This window comes from Dasypus novemcinctus, chromosome Y (assembly GCF_030445035.2).
Source record: "Dasypus novemcinctus isolate mDasNov1 chromosome Y, mDasNov1.1.hap2, whole genome shotgun sequence".
NCBI lineage: Eukaryota > Metazoa > Chordata > Mammalia > Cingulata > Dasypodidae > Dasypus > Dasypus novemcinctus.
The window spans coordinates 31,815,587-31,837,034 of record NC_092216.1 but is presented as its reverse complement, the minus strand read 5'-3'; the positions used below and the strand labels follow the sequence as shown (position 1 = coordinate 31,837,034).

The 21,448-nt window shown below is 39.4% G+C and overlaps 1 long non-coding RNA gene across 1 annotated transcript; it reads right to left on the bottom strand.

Annotated features, from left to right (window-relative positions):
• Window positions 1-2,558: 2,558 nt before the first annotated feature.
• On the bottom strand, window positions 2,559-15,587 carry LOC139438410 (uncharacterized). Its single transcript, XR_011648084.1, has 4 exons — window positions 15,313-15,587; window positions 12,620-12,651; window positions 12,340-12,509; window positions 2,559-3,198 (listed from the first exon to the last, which is right to left on the bottom strand). It is a non-coding gene; the product is annotated as an uncharacterized lncRNA (long non-coding RNA).
• Window positions 15,588-21,448: the final 5,861 nt, after the last annotated feature.

Here is a 21,448-nt window from a genome sequence, read left to right as displayed (position 1 = left end):
AACTTACTTCAGGACCAGCTCGAGTCCTATCTCATATATACCACTTCCACTTTATTATGCAGTGCTACTGTGCACTCCCAACTTTATGGTTTGGTGGGTCAGACAATACCCAGCTCATGATAAGAAACTCAAGTCTCATGGTAACTTGATGTCCCATAGTTAAGAATTCAGTCTCCACTATAGCCCAGTAGCAGGCCAAAACCTGTTTCTCAAAAGAGGAGTAATTATCTGCAGAGGATGGCAGGGCTTTGCTCCAAAATCCTAAGCGTCTGCATTGTGATCCTCCTGTAGGGGCCTGCCAAAGGCTCCAGGTAGCATCTTTATTTGCCACTGAAACTTCCAGCACCATTGGATCTTCTAGATCATATATGGTCCAAGTAAGAGTGCAGCTGGCACAGCAGCCTGAACCTGAAGTAGAGCCTCTTCTTGTTCTGGTACCCAATCAAAACCAGCAGCTTTTCTGGTCACTGGGTAAATGGGCTGGAGTAGCACACCCAGTGAGGAATGTGTTGTATTCAAAATCCAAAGAAACCAACTAAGCATTGTGCCTCTTTTTGGTCATTGGAGGGGTCAGATGCAACAGCTTATCCTTCACTTTAGAAGGGATATCTCAACATGCCCCACACCACTGGACACCTAGAAATTTCACTGAGGTATTTTAATTGGATTTATCTCCCATTCTCTCTTATGCAAATGTCTTACTAATAAGTCTAGAGTCTTTGCTACTTCTTGCTTACTAGGTCCTATCAACATGATATCATCAATATAATGGACCAGTGTGATGCCCTGAGGGAGGGAGAGATGATCGATATCCCTGCAGACAATATTATGACATAGGGCTGTAGAAGTTCATAAACTCATGAGACAGGACAGTGAAGGTATACTGCTGGCCTTGCCAGCTGAAAGCAAACTGTTTCTGGTGGTTCTTACTAATAGCAATTGAGAAAAAACACATTGGCTAAATCAACAGCTGCATACCAGGTACAAGGGGATGTGATTTGCACAAGCAATGGTAACACATCTGGAACAGGAGGTGCAATTGAGGTCACCATCAGGATAAGTTCACTATAATCTACTGCCATCCTCCAAGATCCATCTGTTTTATGCATAGGCCAAATAGGAGAGTTGAATGAGGTTGTGGTGGGAATCACCATCCCTGCATCCTTCAACTCTTTGATGGTGGCACTACTTTTTGCAATCCATCTGGGAATCCAGCATTGCTTTTGATTTACTATTTTGCTAGGTAGGGGCAGTTCTAGTGGCTTCCACTTGGCCTTTCCAACCATAATGGCCCTCACTCCACAAGTCAGGGATCCAATGTGGGGATTTATCTAGTCACTTACTGAGTATGTCTATTCCAATTATGCATCCTGCAACTGGGGAAATAACCACAGAATGAGTCCAGGGACCTACTGGACCAACTGTGGGACAGACCTGAGCTCCATTAATCATCCGACTTCCATAAGCCCCTACTCTGACTTGTGGACCATAGTGATATTTTGGGTTTCCTGGAATTAATGTCACTTCTGAGCCAGTATCTAATAATTACCGAAATGTCTGATCATTTCCTTTTCCCCAATGCAGTTACTCTGGTAAAAGTAGGTCTCCTTGGGGAAAAGTGGGAGGAAGATTAACAGTATAAAGTTTGGGCAGTTTAATGGGATCCTTCCCCCAGGGAGACTTGGCCTTCTCCTCATTCAAGGGGCTCTGGGTCTGTAAACCATCTCAAGTCTGGGAATTGATTAAGGTGCTGTGATTCTCTGCATCTGTAATTTGAGTTAGGGTTTTATTCACTCAACCTAGAACACTTCAGTTTATAAAGATTGTGAAGAAAATTAGTAGACTGCTTATTTCACTGCTAGGTCCCCCATTATGTATTATCCAATACCATAACTCTATGCAACTCAGACTATTTTGAGTGCTTTTTTGAATCTGCCTTTCATGGTGGTAGCCATGCCCACCTTGACTTTGAGATTATCTGCTATTTGACTTTTACCAGACTGACATCCAATCATCCCCATAATGTTTAAGGATTCTAGTTCCATCAGAGTCCCCCCTACAGTTATATCTGGACTACAGAGAACAACCACCACAGAGCTCTCCAGGGAAGATGGAGTAAGTCTTACAAAATTATTCCTTACAGTCCTGATTAAAGGTGTGTCCTCTGGACATTTCTGGGGTGGGTGGGCAGCTCTAAAATGGTAAATCCATTCTAGCATTACAATCTCCCTAAGCCTTTGAATTCCTTCTACTGTGTACAAGCATAAATCGGGTATCTCAACCTCAGACATGCTAGGCCATCTTTTGGCCCATGCTTCAATCAGCCACCCAAACAAACTATTAAAGCTCTTTCTAACCCATCCAGCTATAGCACGGAATCCAGAATTTCTGCTTAGTGGGCCCATATCAATAAATTCAGCCTGATCCAACTTTATATTTCTTCCACCATTATCCCATACCCTTAGTATCCATTCCCACACATATTCCCATGATTTCTGTCTATATAAGTTGAAAACTCATGCCATTCTGAGTATACATTACTTCCTCATGGGTCACACTTTGTATTTCACCTTTGGGGTCTTGTTGTGATTTTAGTCTAGTAATAGGTCTCAAATACAAGAGAGGTGGTGGGGGTGGGTAAGGAGAAGGATTAGAAATGCCTTGCAAGCTACTGACCTCATGGCATTCTCTTGCATTTTCTTCTGGTGAGACAGGATTAATCTCTTCAGGCAGGGGTTGGAAGGTAGTTTCCTCAGGGCAGACTGGAGGCTAGGCAATGCATGCTGGAGTTTGGCTGGTACATGTCTCAGTGCTGGGAGGAGGTCCAGACTCCTTGGGGCAGGCCAGAGGCTGGGCAGGGCAGGCTTCAGTTTGGCTGGTACCCACCTCAGGGCTGGAAGTTGTTTCAGACTCCCTGGAGCAGGCTGGAGGTTGGATGATACAAGGTTGGCAAGGTATGATCTGGACAGGGCAGGCCATGGCAGGCTTATGTGATAAAGTCGCAGCAGAATTCAGGGTTTCAATGTCTCCATCAATATCATCATCCCATATATGTCCATCCCAATTCTCTGAATTCCACTCTTTTCCAATCAAAGTCTTCAGTTTGAAGAAACCCTGCAGCATTGGGATTTTAGTTTTCTTTGTAACTCCATTACTCATACAATGAGAGTCTGAGTTTGGTTCTCAGATATTTCAAGCCTGTGGCACAGGAGACAAGATTTTCTTTCAGAGCACACATAGAAACTTTTGCATCATCCATGTGGAGTTTAAGTTTCAAATCTGAAGCCTTTAACTCATCTCGTTCTTTTGTAACACTATCCAGACTATCTAGGAGGAGCCAGCCAACATCATTACACTGTTTGACTGCACAGAACTCTGTTAAGGTATTGAAAACACTCTCACCCAGATCCTTGCTTCTTATAAGTATGGAAGTAGGGGAATCCAGTGATGCTATCTGTGCATCTCAATTGCTAAACTCACACCATAAACCATTAGCAGCCTCTTTGTTATTGGAAAGGGAATTGTCAGTTCCCTTGAGTTCAATTAAAGGGACTATTGCAAAACTCCCAAAACCACCTCAGACACCCCATGTAAAGACTCTGTTCCTCAAGAACCACTCCCAGGCATTCTTGGGACTTGGAGTTGTCCTGGGTGGTACCCCAGGGACAATTGCCAGATGTTGTATGCCCTCCCATGGCCCACTGGATGGAACATGGGAAAGTGTGGGCTATGGTGTGGAACACGGGACATGGGGTGCAGCGATGCCCAGAGATGTACTCACCAGATGCAATGGATGTGACATGATGATGGGGAAGAGTGTTACTGAGGGGGGAGTGGTGGGGTGGGGGTGGTGGGGGTGAATGGGGACCTCATATATATATATATTTTTAATGTAATATCTTTTTAAAAAATGAATAAATTGAGTAGAAATTGGGAAAAAAAAACACCACTCCCTGTACAAAGCTGTATAAGTCAATGTTCTCTAGGGAAATAGAACCAACAAGAAATTATGTCAATAGCATGTGATTCTATAAGAATCTCTCACACAGCCATGGGGATTCACAAGTCCAGGTTCCTCAGGCAGGCTGCAACCAGGGGCTGCAATGAAAGTCCAGTGAAGGTTCTTGACAAATTCTGGGACATATTGGCTGTACAAAGATGGGCTGGGCAATTCTCTTTCAATGCCAGAATCACTTCCCCCATATATATATAAAAGAAGTTGTGAACTTACAAAACAATCATGCTGATATGCAGAATTCCCATACTACAAGCCTTCAACAACCACACCATTGTGGAACATTCATTTGTTACAGATTATGAGATTTATCATCAGACTATTACCACTAAATATGGTCCATAGCATACATTTAGTATATCTCTTCTGTACTCCCCTAGCCTTAACACGTACATTTTGATATTGATGTAAGAATGTTACAATCATGGTTGTTAATAACTTTTAATTGGGTTTTTGCTTTCTTAATGTTGGGTGGCATTTAACTGATTGGGTTAAGCATCACTCACTGCTGATGGCAATGCCCCTGACTGATGTAATTATAACCAGCTATCCATGATTTACCACTGCAGTAGAGTCAATGGTGACTAAAGTTCATAAATGCTCTTGTATTACAGTTAGGTCAGTGCTTGCTTGACCAAACAACTGGGCACAATTACATGGCTGAGTTGACACATTAGCCTAACTGTCACAGATCTGTAGTGAGTTCAGCTTGTGAAACAGTAAAGAAAAAGGCATGTAGTATCAGTAATGGTCAGTAAAATTCATAAGGACTGTAAGGTCTCAGACCCATATCTTCCAGAATGGACCTGGTTTGGTGAGGAAGAACACTTGCAGAGAAGGTACATAATTAGTGCTTGTGAACTCTACGCCTATTTTCAATCCAGGCTACTCAGACAGGATTGAAGACCTTAGCCAGGGAAAAAGCTGGGGGCTTCCAGACTTCATCCATTGAACCAAAAAGCCCTGGTGCAGTGGGTCACTATCCCTGTTGATGAACATCAACTGATCACCCAGGGTTGCTCAGTGGAAGGTGAAGCTAATCATTTGAGGAGCTGCCATGTAGCAGTTGGTCTGGGATGTCCAGGGTTCTGCACCAGCTTGGGGAGCCAAATAGACCACGAGTCACTCAGGGAGGTCACTTGACTGTCAGAGAGGCTCACCAAAGTAGGTGACACATAATGTAAAAATGCTGTGGGAAGAGGGCTACAAGTCTGGACTTCATCTAGACCTTTGGGGGGGTTCATGTGAAGGAAATGACATAATTGTTAGGGTTTGAAATGTAGAGTCAGGAAATTGTGTCAGCATTGGGGCCATTCTGGTGGCTCATGAACATCCTTTGGGCATTGATTCTCTCCCCCAACAGCTTTGAGAAAGCAGCATTTTTAAGGACTATCTCAACGGTGAAAGCAGGAAAGCAATTAGGAAACATTCTGAGATGATTGAAAACAAAACCACCACATACAAAAACTTACAGGATGTAGCAAATGCAGTACTGAGAGGGGAATTTATAGCCCTAAATGCTTAAACTACAAAAGAAAAAAGAGCAAAAGTCAAACACTGAACTGCACATCAGGAGGAACTAACAAAACAACAGCACAAACTAAATCCAACACAAGCAGAAAGAAATCACAAAGATTGGAGAGTTTAAAAAACAAAAATGAAGGGGGAAAAAAAACAATATCATCTAAATTACTGCAGAAAAGGCATGTGACAAAATCCAGCATCCTTTCTTCCTAAAATCACTCAGAAAAAATAAGAATAAAAGGAAACTTCACCAACATTATAAAGGGCATACTTGAAAAACACCACTGCAAACACCATATCACTGGTGAAAGATTGAAAACTTTCCAAGATCTGGAATGAGACAAGGATGCCCAATGTCACCGATGTAATTCAACATTGTACTGGATGTTGTAGGCAGAGCCAAGTAAGCAAGAAAAAGAAATTAAAGACATACAATTAGGAAAAGAAGTAAAACTTTCTACGTGCAAATGACAGGATCTTATATATAGAAAGTCCTGTACATTGTACAACAAAGTTATTCAAGCTAACAATTCCAGCAAAGTGCTGTTTGTTGAGATAAACATGAGCAAATCAGTAGTATTTATGTATAATTTCAGGAAGAAATGAAAGAAAGAAGTCCATTTCCAACTACCAGAATAAATTTAACTGAGGATGTAAAGGAATTATGCATAGGAAACTTCAAAATTATGAATACAAAAAGAATTTTTAAGAGAATGGAAGGATATTCCCTGCTCATGGATTGGAAGGTTAAATATACCAAGATATATGAATTACCGATGCTATGCAGTCCCAATGAAAATTGCAATAAACAACTTTGTAGAAATGGAAAAGACAAGTCAACACATTTATTTGGAAGGACATACAGTCCCCAAAAGCCAAAACCATCATGAAAAACAAACTCAGAGGACACACACTTCTTCACTTTAAAACATATTACAAAGCTACAGTGGCCTAAACAACATGGTCCTGGGACAAGTAGATACATAGACCAATTGAACTGAATGGGCCCTCAAAATTATTCAGAAATAGACTCTCATAACTATGGCCAATTGATTTTTGACAAGGCTGCCAAGTCCACTCAAAATAGTCTATTCAATAAATGATGCTAAGAGAACTGGATATCCAAATGTAAAACAATGACAGAGGACCCTGATCTCATCTCATATACAAAAAATTAACTGAAAATGTATAAAGATCTAAAAGAACTAGTAAGATAAGATTTCTAGAAGAAAACATAGGAAATGATCTTCAGCACTTCATGTTGGGCAATGGTTTCTTAGACTTTACACCCAAAGCACAAGCAACAAAGGAAAAATTGATAAGACCTCATCTAAATTAAAAAGTTTTTCACCTAAAATAATTTTATCATGAAAATGAAAAGACAACTCATTCCATGGGAGAAAACAATTGGAAACTATATATCCAATTAGGGTTTAATATCTAGACTATACAAAGAAATCCTAAAACTCAACAATACAATGAAAGAAAACCCAATTAAATATTGGGAAAAGACTTGTGTCTCCAAAGAGTATACACAAATGACCAGAAAGCACATGAAAAGATGCTTACCTTCATTAGCTATTATGGACATGCAACTCAAAACCAAACTGAAATACCATGTCACACTCACTATAATGGTGTTATTAAGAAACAGAAAATAAAAAATATTGGAGAGGATGTTGAGACATTGAAACACCCATTCAATGCTGATGGCCAAGTAAAATGGCCACACAGCAGCAGTTGGACCTTGCAATACGGAGAATACATTCCCTTTGAAAATTCTGTGATGACCGGTTGCCATGGTTATCTCATGATGCACATAAGGCTCATGGTCCTAACTGTCACTCTATGCCCAGAGAGATTTGGAGTTGGTAGCAGGTGGAAAAGCTCCCAGCTTAGTTTCCACAGTACATAGAGATGGGAAATCTCAATTGCTGCTTAAGAGGTATGATCATATTGGCCTACATGATTAATTCAATCCCAAAAAATTGGCAGGAAATTTTTCCACAAAATCTGATTCACTTTTCTTCTAGTTTCTCCTCTCCAATTTGTCCTAAAGAGTTTTAGATGTGATTTATACTTTTCTCTTAATCCTTATTTTATATTTTAGATCCATCTATCAAGCTGGTTGCCTCAAAATGAGTCTCCCTTTAGAAAAATTTAGCATTTCTTATAAAGTTTTTTTACCATTCACTCTCTTCCTCAAGACCATGTCTGTGTTAATGTTATTTTACTCAGCAGGGATGTAGTAAAATAATTATTGCAGAATATGGAGTGAATCTGGATTGGTAGGGACCAGAAAGGATGCATTTCATATGATGAGGTGTACTAAAGATGTTTTTAACACCCTTTTCAACATCTATTCATCATTAAGTGTATATATAACTCAGTATACTTGGGGTATATTAGTACCATTCATATAACTAGTTTTCCAAACCTAGCTATAAGAACTTGAGTTTCCAAATGTCAGTTTATAAACCAATATACATATTTCCTTTAATCCTTGGGGGTTATCCAAAATTTTCATTTTAGGAAGTTACCTACTGATTTTCTCACTGCACTGTATGCTCTTCAATAGTAAGTATGGGGAAAATAGAATAATTTTTTTCCATTGTGTTTTACATCACAAAATAAGCTTCTTTAGATGTTGACCATAATAACACATATTAGACTTTTTAGTGGTTCCATGGTTTAGGAAGCTAGAGCATAAGTAAGACAAATGTTGAATTTAAATGGAGTGATTCCCTTCACTATCCTTTCTCATTAATGGATTGTCTATCTTTACCTAAAAGGGCATATGATTTTGCCAGATTTCATGGTGGGATTTCCGGGGGTTTAATAGCAGAGGATGCAGGTAACTGAGTGCAGCCTGGGGGAGGGAGAAGAAGGGACATCCCTTAGTACATGAGCAATTGGGGCCCAAAGAAAGGAGGCTAGAGGTGCTGAGGAAAGTCCTGGGTGGGGATAGCTATGGATGGGACTCTCTCCTCTGCCACTGCTTGTTCAAACTTGAGTGCAAGGAGAGCACATTCTTTGCAGAGCTCTCATGTGGCAGCTCTTTGTGAAAAGGTGGGTTCTGAGCCAGGATGGGAATCAAGCACACCCCTGATCACTAGGAGAGATTACATGCCCCCAGGAAGGCTCACATGAGGCAGCTGACAGTGGGAGTATTTGGGGCACGATGTTCACAAGTTTTGTTGTTCCCTGGTCCTTCAGAGGAACTCTATGAGGGGAAACCTGAGTCATGGTTTGGGTCAGAGAACTCACTTATGCAGAAGGCAGGGTGAGGGTTTGAACCACTCTCTCTCCTGTAATAAAGTAGTTGGCAGGCCTTTCTCCACAGCTCCTGGGAGGTAACTTGTAACCCCAGTATCTGCTGAGTGGGGGCACTGACTACATTTCCTGACTAGAATCATTCACTCAGCAGTGTTGTTGACCACACAGGGTTGATGTGGGATCTCAGAACAGAGCATGTGTTCTCTGTGAGCTGTAAAGGATCATCCCACTGAGGGCTGAAAGTCAGTGTCCATCCCCCTTGTCCTGGAACCATCAGGCACCCACTCTGGAGGGAAGCACTAGCAAGTTTCTTGCAAATTCCTCCCAACATTTAATAAGTGAACTCTTCTGGGGCTTTTATGATATACTGGGCATTTTTCTTAAGGATTTCCTTACATTTGCTTATTTTTAGTCTCATAGTACAAACTAATAAGCAGGTCTGGCTAAAATCTTCAAAAGACAGCATGAAAAACTGGACACATAAAGAGTTTACATAATGTTCCCTGTTTTGGGTGGCCTCTGAATGAGATTTGAACACAGTTGACCAGACCTTGGCACCCATGCTTTTGGTCACTGTGCTCTGCTGCCTTCCTATGCTGTGTCATCTATATAAAGTACCCTACATCTGTCTTTTGGGTGTCTAAAGTGAACCCCAAATTACAACTTTTTTTAAAACCCACCTTTGACTCAAGTGGGACACCTGTGTAGACTGTAAATAAGGGATCATAGTGTGAACTGTAAATAAATTAATAATGATTTCCTACATTCATCTGTTGGTAAGATGTCACCTGAAAGTTCTCTTGTGAATGCCTTTCCCAGTTCTTGTCTCAAGCATGAAAAAAGAAAATTTGCTACCCAGTCCAAAAAATCTACTATCTGACAATCCCATTCAGTTGGGAACCTCAAAATCAGCATCTGGCCAAAGAAAAGGGAGTGTTCTCAAACATTCCCTAGAAAGTATTCCACAGACAGTACAGTAGAAATGCAATTATTTTATTGCATCAGTAATGTTGACTGTAGATACAAAGTATTCCATATTGAGAAAAACCTTTAAAAAGGTTAAGCCATGATAGTTTTCTTAATTCACATGTGAAATTTTGCTTTTAGTAATGAGTCAGTAGTGCCACAACCACATAATTAAAAATGTAGTTACAACTAAAGTTGGTTCACATTTACTGGTAGATTGTATTTTAAGTTAATGTTTGGTCAGTCTATTTCTGAACATTAGTAGGAAGAGTTGTCTTCTGAAAAAGTGCTGTGAGATTATTAAAAATCTGATATATTTTTAAGAGAAGTTTTAGATTCACATAAAAACTGTAGGGAATACAAACAATTCCCACATATTCCCCTGCCACCCTCCCAGTCTAGAGCCAGCAGTTTCCCCTGTTAATAACTCTCATCACTGTGGTATGAACAATTGAAGGGACAGTATTGATACAGTGTTTTGGAGGCTCACTCTTCCTAATCCTCAGCTTTGTGCATTTTGACAAAGGCATATTGTCATGGTCCTACCATGACAGAACATCAGTGGTTGAATTGTGTCCCTCCAAATTACATTGAGAAAACCTTGGTACCTGTGAGTGTGACCACTTTTGGAAATAAGATGTTTGCAAATGCGATTAAGATGAGGTCTACTGAATCAGGGTGAACTGCAATATAATACAACTTGTGCACTTACAAGAAGGGAAGAGACAGAGAGGAGAAGGCTGTGTGAAGATGGACCAACACTGGAGAAGCAGGCCAGGTGAAGATAAGGAAGAAATTAGAGTCATGCTGCCAGGAGCCAGGACACCTGGAGCCACCAGAAGCTGGAAGAGTCAAGGAATGGTTCCTAGCAAGGATCTTCAGAGAGAGACACAGAGTATGGTGCTGTGGACACATTAATGCTGGAATTTTTGTCCTTAGAATTGTGAAGGTTTAAGTTTGTGTTCTCAAACCACCCAGTCTGTGGCAATGTATTATAGAAGTGCTAAGAAACTAAACACATATAGTGCTGGGAAGTAAGGTGCTGCTGTAACAGATACATGTGGAAGGCTCACAGAGGCTTCTAGGCAAAATATAGCTTCTGAGCAGTCATGGGTGAAATTAGCCCAGACATTTCCAGTCTACCTATAGCCATGACTCTGCGTTGAAGCTTCAGACTCCAGAAAGCACAAATGGACCTCATCAATGTGCCTCTCTGGATTGCTAAAGATGTGATACAAAAACCTACTGAAATTGTTTTATTCCACAATTTGGGACAGTAGGGTTTTCATACAAAATAGCAGCAAAAATAATGCATTAATAAGAAATTTAAAATGTATGCAGGACTGTATATTGAAATCTGATTGACCTACCCTCCATTTTCTTTAGCCCTCTAGGTTCTGTGTCTCAAGTAACAACAGTTAAGTTTTTGCACATCCTTTTGGATTGAGTAATTGAGTATTCATATAAAATTGACACTGTACCACAGTTTTCTAAGGGCTTTACCTATATGTACTCATGGTCTTTTTTCCCTTTATTTTTAAGGAGATTTTAGATTACATGAAAGTTAAAGCAAAATTAGGTGGGATTCCCATATACCCCACTTCCACCCCCTCACACTTTACCCATTAAAAACATCTTTCATTAATGTGGGACATTTTTTATAAATCTTGAAGCACTGCTACTAACCATGGTCCAGAGTTTCCAAGATAAGTCCCAATGATGGGTTGCCAATTTCCTGGGGATATCTGCCCTGGCTAGAATGTCCAGATGTCTTTAGAGCCCTCAGGAACACTCCTGCCTGAGGCATTATTTACTGTGGCAGCCACAGAGATCCTCCTGTGACCTGCCTAAACTTTCCTCTGGAATGACTTCCTGACTCATATTGAAGTATCCTAGCCATAAACACTCATTTGTATTTAATATTCCCTCTCTTGGTCAAGGTCTTTTTACAAATGTATCTCTAGTTGGCAATTGGTAACAATCTCTCAGTGCCAAGGGGGCCCATCTTTGGGAGTAATGCCCCATGCTGGGGAGAAAGCAGACTTCTATGCTGAGTTTGGCTTAGAGAGAGGCCACATTTGAGCAACATACACATTTTTAGAAGGTAACTCTTAGGCAGTATATATCACTAGGCTAAGTTTCAATTTTACAAGAATGAAGTTCATAACTACCAGCATTAATATCAAGGGCCTGGCATATTGGTCTGTCCTCTTTTAGCTAGGTTCTGATGATGTATTGAAAATATTCTTGCCACTGTATTAGAAAATGTAGCAGGGCTCCAAGAATGGGAATTGAAAGTTTTGTTGGTTATTGCATGGGTTCCATCTACTGAGATAACACCCCATGACCATATGGACACATTCATAATCCCTAGAGGCATGCCTGAGGTGCACCCTTCCCCATGCATCTGTCCCTCACTGTCACCCTGCACCAGTAGACCTCCCCTGCCATAGCTGTAACTTTTGTGTAGTTCAAAACCTCCCCATAAAGAAAGTCAAAAGTTTTTTGCATTGTGACTTTCATCACCTTAATATCTGTTATTTTTTATGTATACTTACAATTTCATCTGTATCTTCCCCCAACATCTTATTTTTTTTCACTTTATCTTCAAAGAAGCTTTAGGTTACAGAAATGTCACATCAAAAATATAGGGAATGAGCAGATGTGGCTTAAATGTTTGAATGCCTGCTCTCCACATGGGAGGTCCCAGTATGATTCCCAGTGCCTCCTAAAAACAAAGACAAACAAAAAGTAAATGAAAAAAGCAAACACACACACACAAAAACAACTCAAAGGAACTGATGTGGCTCAGTGGTTGACTACTGGCTTCCCACTTACAAAGTCTGGGTTTCACTCCCTGGTCCTGGTACCTAAAAAAAGAGAGAAGAAAATAGAAGAATATATAGGTGATTCCCATATACTGCACCTCTTCCCATCTCATATTTATTCCTATTAGCAATATCATACATAAGTAGGGTTCATCTGCTACAATTGAAAAAAAAAATGGAAGCATTGCTACAAACTATGGTCAATGGTTTATATTATGGTTTACACTTTGCATCATACTTTTATACATTTTCACACAATGTACAATCATCTGTATTCATCATTGCAAAATCACACAGAACAGTTCCAATGCCCTCAAAATGGCCTATGATCCATCTATTCTTCCCTCCCTCTTCCCTCAGAACCTATGTTAGCCACTAAGTTTCAAATTTTCCAAGAATAAGGTTCATAGTCTTATGCATTAATAATGAGGCTTTGACATATTGGTCTGCTTTTATTTGGCACTGCCCATGTACTCTAGAGATTCTTGCCCCTCTCTTTGAGTATATAGCAGGATTCCCAGGATGGAATTTGAATATTTTCTCATTGTTTGTGGGTCTCCATCCACTGATATAACACCTTATGACAAGATGAACATATTCATATTCCTCTGAAGCATCCCCCAGGGGCATCCTTTTCTGTATGCCCCCCTAGCACCGGTACACTGCACCAGTGACCTACCTGCTGTATTTGCCAAAAGAACATTCCCATCCTTGTAGTCCCAACACAAACCAACAAACCCCAAGTACACTTGTTCCTTCCTCCAAGACTTCCACAATTCCATACAGTCCAAATTAAATACTTCCACCATGCTCACCCTTCCATTCCAGTTCCATCAACCCACTCATATCCCTGCATCACCATCACCCCATCCACTGCCAAACCACCCCTTTCTGCCTTATCACAGGCTCTGCCCATATTGAGCTTGGTTCAGCACACTCAACTCCCTTTCTGTCTCCTTTAAACTATCTTCCAGACTCTCTGTGAGTCTCCTAAATAAACTTAGGTCATATCAGTGAGGTCAAGAAGTATTTGCCTTTAGTGACTGGCTTACTTCACTCAACATAAGGTAAAGATTCATCTATGTTGTCACATATATCAACATGCCATTCCTTCCTACAGCTGAGTAATATTCCATTGTATGTATAAACCACATTTGCTTATCCATTCATTTGTTGCTGGTCACAATTCTTTTGCATATATACCCAGTGGTGGGATTGCACAATCATATGGCAATTCTATAATAACTCTTTTGAGCACTGCCAAATCATCCTCCAAAATGGCTGCACCATTCCACATTCCCAGCAGCAGTTGAAGAGGGTTAGTCTTTAAGGAAATGGAGATTCCATTTTTAATAAGTAGGGTGGCTAATATTTTAGAAAGAAACAAAACTAGAAAATAACAAATAGAGATGTGGATATGAGTAAACTGGAATCCCCATATATTGGGGATAGGAATCTAAAATAAAGCAGCCAATTCGGGAAATAGTTTGACATTCCCTCAAAAAGCTAAATCTAGAACTACTATATGACAGCTACCTATTAGGTTTATATATTAAAGAATTAAAAACAGAGGCTGAAAGAGGTACTCGAAACCAGTATTTATTGCAGCATTATTTGCAATACCGAAAAGCTGGAAACCACCTAAGTGTGCTCATATAGAGGAATGAGTTTTTTTAAAAGTGGCATATCCATACAATGGAACATAATTGAGCCATAAAAAGTACTGAAGTTCTGATACATACTACTAAAAAAGTACTGAATAAGGCAGACACAAAAGTAAAACAGTTGGTGATTGCAATTATTTGAAAGCTAAGAAAAAGTAAATTCACAGAAACAGATAGGAGATTAGAGTTTATTACCAGGGACTAGCAGAAAGTAGAATGGGCTTAATAGCTAATAATTACAGAGTTTCTGTTTCAGGTAATGAGAAAGTTTTGGAATTGAATGTTTGGTGACAGTTACAAAACACTGTAAATGTAATTGATTCAAGTAAATTGTACATGCTGTAAAAATGGGTAAACTGGCAAATTTTCTATTACATAGCACATTGAAATTTTTTAAAAAATCCTCTAGAATGGATGGGATATTAAAAGTCAACAAGGCTGTGAGGCTGAAGCAGTATTTCTTGAAGTCAGTGTGATACTGACGATTTCCTTGGACTTCAGAATAGGTTGGATATATATCATCATACTGTATAGTTTAGTATCACTTATACATGAACTATTTCACATTGACTTAGATTGTCTTCAGCTACAAAGCCAAGGATTCTATTCTGATTACATTCCACTCTCTCCTTTGTCTCTCTTTCCTACATGAAGGGTTTCTGGGTAGCTCCACCATCCTTGTTTGCACATTGTAGCCTCTTGTCTGGGCAAAGCAAAGTGCCCTGAGTAATGCAGGAGCTGCACCCCAGTGTACTGATCATTATTTTGTGTCCCCCTAGCTCCCATGGAAGACCTAGTAGAGGAACCTTCTAGTGACAGGGTGGTTGAGGAGGTCCCATTTAATGTTGAGGTGAAGTCATCTGTTTTTGTCTAAGATAGAAATGTTCCTTTCTCAGATTTGTCCTTTTTTAAATTTGAGTACAGCACTTATTATATGATGGTATGAATTATAAATATTTTTAAAGATTAGACTACAGCATAATTATATTTTTCTTCTCCTCCCCCAGCCCCACTCCCACCCCCATCCTACTGTTCTTACTGTCTGTGCCCATTCACTGTATGACCTTCTGCATTTTTGTCTTGTCTTCTCATCTTTCTCCTCTAGGATTCACTAGGACTCAGTCCTGGGGACCTCTGATGTGGAGAGAGGTACCCTTTCACATGTGCCACATCAGTTCCTGGTCTCTGCTGCCCTTCACTTTGACTTTCCCCTTTGTTTCTCTTTTGTTGCATCATCATCTTACTGTGTGACTCACCTAAGCAGGCACTGGCTCACCATAGAGGCACTCAGCTCACCATGTGAGCACTAGCTCACTGCATAGGTACTCACACAGGCACTTGGCTTAACACATGGGCACTTGGCTTACTGTGTGGGCACTGGATGTCTTTACGGGCACTGGCTCAGCACATGGGCATTCACATGGACAATCGGCTCAGCACATGAGCACACAGCTCACCATGAGGGCACTTGGCTCACTACATAGGCACTGGCTCACCATACAGGCTCACTTTCTCTTTTTTACCAGGAGGCCCCAGTGATAAAACCCAGGTTCTCCTATATGGTAGGTGGAAGCCTTATCACTTGAACCACATCTGCTTCCCTGAACTACAGATATTAACTGTCCGATCCAGTGGGGGTGGATTCCAGGGGCCTGTGGGAAGAAGTGGGGGCAGGGAATGAGAAGAATGGAGGCAAGACAGGATTCTGATCAAGCCTCGTTTATTGGGGGTAGAACATGGGAATATATACTGAGGGAAGGGAACGTGTCCATGGGTGATAGGTTGGTCTTGTGGGTGGCAGGCATCCAAGGAGGGAATTGGCTGAAAATTTGTGCCAGGTCTGCAGAATTTCACGCCTTGTGCATGCGTGCTGCTGTGGTTACCAGAGGTGTGGTGGGAAGGGGAAAACAAAGAAACAAGGAGGAAGAAGAAGAAGGAAATGGTGGGGCAGGGCTGAGGTAGTTGTGAAATCCGCCCATGTTGTTGGAGGCTGTAAATAGATTTTACAGTGGGTGACTCCCCACAGGTCTCCCTTCTCTGTTTAATATGTTAGGAACTGATGTGAAGAACAGCTGGTGATGGCTTGCGTCAGGGCAGGGCTTATGCTCAGTGGTGACATGCGGCTGCAAGGTGCTCCCGTACTGAGGGGGGCTGTGCCTGTCTTAGGTTGGGGCTGCACCTGTTAAGTGATCAGTCTTACCTGTCATTGGGAATCATGGCAGCAAAAGGCCACATCTGTCTTAGGTTGACTGATGGGTCAGCCCAGTTGCCCGTCGTTGGCTAACCAGACCAGCGCCTCAGCGATAAATGACTTGCAAATATAACAAGCTATAACAGGGAGCTCTACACCACGCATGACATGCATAATGTACTGAGATTAGTGGGTGAGGCCACACCCACCCTGGTCTTGTTTGGCTAGGGCACCTGCTGCTCATTTGAACCACTAAACTCCTCACTGAAGCTGTTTTCCTTACTGAAACTGTTCAGCAATATTAATTAAACAAAGAAGGGTTAGCTGCAATAGGGGCAGTTGTGACCATGGGCAGGGAGGACAGGCAAGGAAATGCCATTAGGGTACAGGTTGGCGATGAGGCAACATAAGAGATTTGCATTTTCAAAGGTTGGTTGTTTATTCTTCGGTCCAGATAGGCTGGTATTGATGAACAGCATCAAGATACATCACATGGGCAGAAATTTGCTTCATCCTTTCTTGGAGGAATTTAAGGAGGCAAGGTGCAAATGCACAGATTAAAAGGAGAGTGATTAGGGGGCTGAGAAGGGGACCTAGCCACATTACGAGGGGGGAGGTGAGCCAGGCAGATAAGGAGAGGTTGATTGGGAGGGCAGTATTCCTTCCCCCAATTCTCACAATTTCTTAACATTTTGCTCAACAATACCAGATTCATTTATATAGTAGCAGCATTCCTCCTGGAGGAAAAGGCAGGTTCCCCCTTTTTTCAGCTGTAACTTAAGGGCTGTGCAGTTTTGAAGGACTACTTGGTGAGGGATGTTAGTTGCCACTGAAGAGAGTCAAGAGACTGTGCACTGGATTCTAGGCTAATTTGTCATTCTTATTTAAAGTATTGCAAGCTGATGAGGCCATGACCAAGAGCACCACCTGCCATGGCAGCTGCAGTGACTGAACCTGTGAGGCTAATTTTTTTACCAATATAGGGAGGAAGGTGGCTCTCTTTGACACAGATGCAGATAGTAAAATTTTTTGTTTGCCTTCTCCATAGTATGTTAGTCGCAGGGTAATGGCTACTAGGATGCAAGGCCTCATTTTTATAGAATAGAGCATTTTTGGGTTATAGTTAATTTTCTGACAATCATGAGTAGGATTCTTGGTTATGATTAAATTGTAAGAGGGAAACAAAGTCACAATAAACTGAGTATTACTATTTTTCAAGATAATTATGGCCTGATTTTTAACCTAGATATAGGAAGGATGGTTACTAAAGCATAAGGGTTGATAATCAAATGGTAATATGAGATTATCGATTCTTTGTCTTTCTTTATAGGGTTTAATTGGCAATCAATTATCAACTGGTTTAGGGACTATATGGGTTTTATTCAGATATATATGAAAGAATGGATTTTTCCATGTTAACACTCTAAGTAATGGGGGTTTAGGTATAAAGGCCTAATAAGTGTAATTACTGGCAGCTTCCTTATTACTTACGATCACCATCATCAGAAGTTGTAGAAGACTCCATCTCTTCCTTCTGGGGTTTAATCCTTTTTAGAGATAACTAATTTTGTTCTCCATTTTCTGAAATGATAAGAGCATAGCCTCACCCCCTTACTTTAATCCTGCCTTTTTTCCATTCATTGCTTAAAATATCTTTCTAGAATACTGGTTGATCTTTATTTCCTGTGTCTACTGTAGATGTTTGACATTTTCCAGAGTGACATTCCACAGGTGTTAGTGAATTATAAACATTAAGAAAATGTAAAGTAAATAAAGCTTTTGCTAATTAATCTTTTGGTGTCATAATAACACTATTTCCCCCTTTTTGTTTTAAAAGCATAGTTTTTAGGGTATGATGGTTGCATTCAACTATGGCTTGACCTGTAGGATTATAAGGAATATTAGCAACATATTGAATACCATATTTTAAAAGGAAAGATTCAAAGGATTTACTAATGTAAGAAGGTGTATTATTAATTTTTAGAGGGCATCCCATTACAGCAAAAGCAGACTATAGATGTGAACGAACATGATGCAACCTTTCCTTACTTTGAGGAGCAGTGTACATAAAATGAGAATAAGTGTCAATATAAACATGAACATATTGTAGTTTACTAAAGGATGGTATGTGAGTAACACCCATCTGCCATAACTGATTAGGAGTCAGGCCTCTGGGATTAGTTCCAGCCTGAAAAGGCACCACTGTTAGTGGTCCACAAGTAGGACAAGCGTGAATAATTTTTGTGCCTGTAGTTTTGTTAACTTTTGATATTTATTTTGCATGCCTTTAGCATTAATGGGAGTTAGAGCATGAGCACCTTGTAAACACCCTACTAATAAATCAGCTCGAGCATTATTTGCTGTCATAGGACTAGGCAAAGAGGTATGAGAGTGTATGTAAGTAATGTAAATAGGATGCTGTTTTAACCTGATGAGATGTTGCAAGTCAGTGAAAAGTTGAGATAACTTATTAGTAGCAAGATATGAGCTGTTTCAATATGCTAAAAAGTAAGGCATACATATTCAGAGTTAGAGACAACATTCAAAGGTTCCTTAAATATTGTTAACACCTTAATGATGGCAGCAAGTTCAGTATGCTGAGCAGACGTGAATGGAGTCTTCCAAGCCTGTTCTTTTCAAGAAGTAACATATGCTGCTTTTTTATTACTATTACAACCAGTAAATACTGTACAAGATGGTTAGGCCATGCACATAGTCTTGAAAAGCACTGCAAAAGTTCATTATTAGGTTTTTTATAGATAGAGGAATGCAGCTGGCTTGATTTGTGTAAGAAGACACTAAAGAAAGTCTTAGCAAGTTTTAAAACAAAGTGATAGCTGTGCTGGACTTTAATTTTTTGCAACAACTAGCAGTGTTTGGGATTGCTGCATACTAGTGTTGTTACTTTAATCTATGATAAGAGGTTGTTTCTGTGACGCATACTCTTTTATTATAATTAAAACCATGAATAACCACACTGTACTTCTCTTTAATATTATGCTGAAATATTGGTAACTTTATACACTTTTAAGCATTTATAGAAACCTTTTGTTCATATGACTTTAATTAATAGAGGGTTTAAGGGAAGAAAACCTTGTTAATTTTATAACACTGCAAAACACCTTTTATTTACTTATAACATATTAAAAGAACTTTATTACTTTAATTTTTCTTTCAAGGTAAAAGAACAAATCTCTTATAATTAGTTTGGAATAAAAGGCTACTGTTCAGGATTAGGTTTTGAGAAAGCAGTTTTGAACATTATGTTCCTTTAAAAGAGATAAAACTTTCCTTTCTTGGAACACCGAGGAAATGATAAGCAGAAGAAGCACAAGAAGCTATTTTGATAAGACAGACCTTCTTTGTATACTGATTATTGAGGATAAGATCTTTTACCAAAACAGATTAATGATGAGAGGCCTTGAGAAAGAATAAAAATTTTCAACTTTGCATCAGCATACTACTTGATACTAAAGCCTTTAAAATTTTATAGATAGACCCATCAAATCTTATTCAACTTTAACTATAAAATTTCCTTTTTCATGAACCTTCTGCACTTTTAGTGGTCACTCAGGTTTTGTTCCATATTTTACCCTTTCTTAATAACCAATCATTTTATCTTAGGACAAAATTATCCCATTTCCTTAATAATAAAAATACATTCCATATAGCCTACATACAAAGTTATCAAGCAAACTTTTTATAACCTAATACCGTGAACACTAAATGAGCTTGTTAAAATAATGAACTTTTCTTTACTTTAAATACTTAGTAGCATGCAATATCAGAAACAGTTTCCTAAAAGCAAATTGTCAAGGGAGGCTGGCTGCAGCCAAGCTTCCCTGTTATAAAATTACTTTTTATTATTATTATTATTAATTCAGGTTTGTTTAATAATGACCTTTTGGAAATAGCCACTTAAACACTTTAATCTAAACAATGCTTTATAAGACCTTTTATAATTATTTATAACCATATAGACTATAATTATATCATTTTTAGACAAATTTTATCTTTACAGAACACATTCCCTTACTTAAAGTTATCACAATACCTTCTACAACTTGCCACATGCAAATTAAGTTTCAAGAGTTTATGAAAAATTAGCCATCCTACTTTAGGACAAAACACACACCCTTGCAAAACCCATTAAATTTCAGCTAGCATTGCCACAAACCCCCAACTCTTTAACATTCATTCAAGTTTCGCATCCCCCACACCACCCTGCAAAGAAAAACAAGCCATTCATTTCAATCTAGGCAAGAACCATCCCCTATGAAAAGGCATAGTAATTTTGTTAATCACGACTTACAATTTTTATCATTGTAGATATCTTATTAACATTTAAACTTATGTATGAATATAATTAACTTAACTATTACTATAAGTGCTTATTTAATTTTTGGCCATTTGAATAGAGCTCTTTTAAAAATTTCTACTAATTTATATTTACCATCCGGAGGTATCACAATATACACTGACACTGAATGAACAGACAGACAAACACAAAACAATTACAACACATTAACAGAAACATACAATTTATTTACAATCAACTCATAATTCTTACTTTCTTGGTATAGCTGCTTTTAAATCCTCTGTTTTATATCACATCTTAGATTGTACCTTTTAAGATTTCTTCTGGAATTCATGTCGCCTTGTAATATGCAAGCTTGTGCTTGGAAATATTATTAGTTATCAGGAATCAGTTAAAATAACTTGAGCAGCATAAATATAGTTAAGTTTTTAATTTGCAGTTTAGACAGACCATTAACACACATTTTTGGATTATTACTGTAAGACTATACTGAGACTTGAAGTTCTGGAGAAAACTATTGATTTAAAACTGAAAATTCCTTTTAGACCTTGATAAAAACTTGGTACTAATTTTATTATCTTGGTTAAGTAAGCCCAATAGAATTAGCATGGAAACAAAACAAAACACAAATGTTGCCACGTTTTTCTCTCTTTCCAGTGGCTTAAC